Source organism: Styela clava, chromosome 3 (assembly GCF_964204865.1).
Source record: "Styela clava chromosome 3, kaStyClav1.hap1.2, whole genome shotgun sequence".
Taxonomy (NCBI): domain Eukaryota; kingdom Metazoa; phylum Chordata; class Ascidiacea; order Stolidobranchia; family Styelidae; genus Styela; species Styela clava.
Window position 1 is genome coordinate 13381383 of NC_135252.1, and position 3835 is coordinate 13385217.

General features: G+C 34.9%; 1 long non-coding RNA gene across 1 annotated transcript; it reads left to right on the forward strand.

Annotated features, from left to right (window-relative positions):
* Window positions 1–1524: 1524 nt before the first annotated feature.
* Window positions 1525–3835, forward strand: LOC144421031 (uncharacterized). The gene is made up of 2 exons (XR_013474887.1): window positions 1525–1708; window positions 1999–3835. It is a non-coding gene; the product is annotated as an uncharacterized LOC144421031 (long non-coding RNA).

The window sequence follows — 3835 nt, forward strand, 5'->3', positions numbered from 1 at the left end:
TTATTTCTATTTGAGTGGTGTGTTTCTTTGTGAAGGTTGTAGAAGGTATAATTTAACTCCTGTACCTATTACTGTAATTAGGCTACCAGTCGAGATATATTGGATTCTCCCCTTCATTTTAATTTGCTGTGGTATTCCATGATTTGTCTTGTGTGTATACAAAATTTTATCCTAGGTTAAGGTTCTGCTGTGAAGTTAACGTGAAGGCCAACATACAAATGGTTAGTGTGGTTTGAGAGTTCTTGCATGGTTTGCGAAGATTATTTACCCTGTGTCCCAACCACAATTCAACTCAGGTCTTTCAACTTGCGTTTTAAAGATAAATAACTAATGATCAATATTTAATCAAAATAATAATTTCTTCTCAACAAAAGTGTAGGGTAGTGGGTCGCAGATTTATTTTATGTTTTTCAGGTCGTTTGTGATGACCAATTCAATGGCTAGCTTATTGAATATAAAGGGTGTCTACATCCTCAAATTTGGCAGTCTGATGTATAATCTATGATAAATTTGAATTGACAACAGTTGCGTTACATTAAGTAAATGAAGAAATGATCCTGTGAAATAACAATCCTAATTCCTTTGTCCTTGCAGAAGTCAATATCTAAGATTGAAAAAACCTTACTTATAACCTTGGTAACCAACATATTCCTATTCCCCGTTGTCCTACCTCATTAATTATAATTACTTATACTGTTACTTGTACCTTTAAATACTTATTACAATCTGGACTATAATTTGGCAATAATAGGCTCTAGTTTGGGGAATGAAGTGGTCTAGCCCACCTCTTCATGCACCCAATTCTTGCAACTCTGGTTGGGCATTTTTGGCAATTGACTCCAACTATAATCAGCTTGGCAATATATTTTTCATAAAAGTTTATCTCTACTGTTCACTCCCATTTATAAAATCTATCAATTCGGCAGTGGCAAAGGTTATAAATTTATTAATATGGTGTGGCGAGTATTTTATTTAATTATTTTTTTTTAACTACCGTATGTAATTTATAACTTCTGTATTAGGCCGCGAGCCGAGGCCATTTATCTTTCAGTTTCGTAGCGCACATCAGGTAACTACCTGAAAATGATTTTAAAATGTTCCTTAGAAATTTAGTAACAAATATTGCCTTGTTCCCACTTCCAAAAGTTGCACGTTTCACAGAAAAGACGCTTTTACTACAATAAATATGTGTTACCATCTGTCCTATTTTCTCTGCTTTTCCGGTATCATGGGCCAATGAACGCAGACTTCTGCACGACGTAACAGTCAAGTTAGTCAGCTGTAGGTGGATCCCCAGTGGTCGGATGAATATCAGATGTACTACAACTGCTCGCTTTTGCGTTGAGTAGCCTTTCCATACCGTAGTTTTTTTCAGTTACCGGTAATATTAGTTCAGTTATTCTAAGGAGGTGTTGAAAAGTATAGGTAAGATATTAAACACTTGTATATCCTTACCATAAATAGCAATATTAGTTGAGCACTAGCTCATAAGACGTTGTTAAATAGGTACGGAGCGGTCACAGCATATTTGGAAATAGAAATGAATGGCTGTTTCTGTAATGCACGATTGTGTGAAAGAGAAGAAATTATTCAATTTTACTAATGTCGGTTGGTCTAAATCTAAATTCATAGAGTCGACAAGAACCTGGGGAGCAATGATAAGTTATGCCGGAGTGGAAAGAAAGGTAGCATTGGAAACGATTGAGAGGTGAGAAATCAAGTTGTAGACAAACAGTTGATGTTTTAAAAAATAGTCTATAGCCTAGTCCGTACTCATACTGTCATAGGGCATTTCAGACTGTGATATATCAAAATTTAGTGTAGATATAGTCTAGTAATGGTATGCAAACACTGCTGGACTGTAGTACATGCAATGAATATATATACGCTCATTTAGTACATCAGATGATATGCATTATGTATTCAAGGTATTAGTTAGTATTTAGGGGTATTTTTAAACTCATGCTGCTCCAAATATTATTTTCTTCCTCATTTTAGATACTGTACTACAAAAGAAAACGGCAATGTTCCACCAATCCGACCTAACGCAGGCTCTGATCCCTGCTGCTATCAGTGCTATAAAATGGATTAAACAAGAAGTCTTGAAGCTTAAAGGTATATGAGAATCATAATAGTTGCAAACAGCTTAGATGGGCTATTCATATTGAAATACTTTAGCACTTTTCTGCAATTGGAACTGCCCATCAAATTCATGTTGGAGACTTCATTGAGATTTTCAATTCATTTTTTTCTCTCGACTATGAAGATCTTTTGAGGTTAACGAGGCATTAATAAATAAAGCTGAGGAATTTGAAGAGGATAGAAGGATGTAAATGATACCAGGGCACGTCTATTTAACACTGTCAAACATAAGGATTATACTCTCCACCCAACAATGATTCACTGAAGAAGCATGTGGCCCTCAAATCAGTTCTTGAGTTGGCAAACTGCAAGTGTAAGAAAAATAGTCAAAATAATTTATGAAAGTGTGCCAAAATCAACTTAAATTGCACAGATTTTTGTTTTTGTATTGACTGCAAAAATCACAGTACACGTATAGAGGAAAAATCGATTTTTGAGATAGTGGATTTCGAAAACAATTCAGAAGAAAGTGAATTAGATATTACAGTTGATTTAATAAGTATCATTTATTTGTTGTTTTTTTCGGACATTTGTTAGTGTCGTAGTCCTGTTTCTAGTAATATTATTGCCTTTGTTCAAATACATAACCACATAAACTAAAAAAAGATTAATTGTAATATTTCTGTTCACTATGTTATGTACATATTGTACATTCATTTAATTTTCTTGACTTTTGCTGTAAATTTCTAAGTGAGAAATAACTGATTTATTTGTGCTTTCGTGCTCACGATGTTAATTTGTGACTTCATTGCTTAAAAATAAATACGTTTGATAGCTTCTATAAAATGGATGTAGCTTTTTATGCTGTTCTTGTTGTATGTAAACTGCTTGTGGTTATTACATAAAATTTATTCGCAAATGTGAATCAGCGTTGTTGGTGTCGCTGCTTTCGAGGTCACTCCCAACTCCTGTCACACAATTAAAGTATTTTTTGTTGTTGGTTACATGTATGCCATATTTTTCGTAATCTACCTAATAAATTATGATTGACTGAGGAAGTCCGATTTTGGTCAGGCAAAACATTACAGGAATACATTTGTGTTAGTGTGCTGTAGGGCTCTCGTATTGCATAGTTCTTATGTATGTGTTGTAAACTTATGGTTATTGAATTTCCGGGAACCTCTTATATTCAATTTCGCACCAGGATTGTGGAACAAGCTGTAATGCGTTCATTATGTTCGTTTTCACACAAAACTGAAGAATTTATTTAGTTACCAGATGTGCGCTACGAAACTCATTTTCTGGGCGTTTTCATGGCTTCGTCTCACGGCCCATATCCGTGGTAAGGATCTGCAAGTGTTTAATAACTTACTTATACATTTTTCAACAACGTCTTAGCATAACTTAACTAATAATAACTAAACAGGGCTATGGAAAGCCTGCCCAACTCAGCGCAAGGTCGAGCAGTAATAACTAATATTCATCCGCTCGCTAACAGCTGGTTTAATTCAATTGTTACGTCATGCAGAAGTCATTGTTCCTTGCCGAAAATGTAGAGAATATAGGACAGATCGTAGCACATATTTCTTGTAGTAAAAGCGTCTTTTCCGTAAAACGTGCAACTTTTGGAAGTGGGAACAAGGCAATATTTGTTATTAAATTTTTAAGGAACATTTTAAAATCATTTTCAGGTAGTTACCTGATGTGCGCTACGAAACTCACTTTCTAGGCGTTTTTCAGGGCCTCGGCTCGC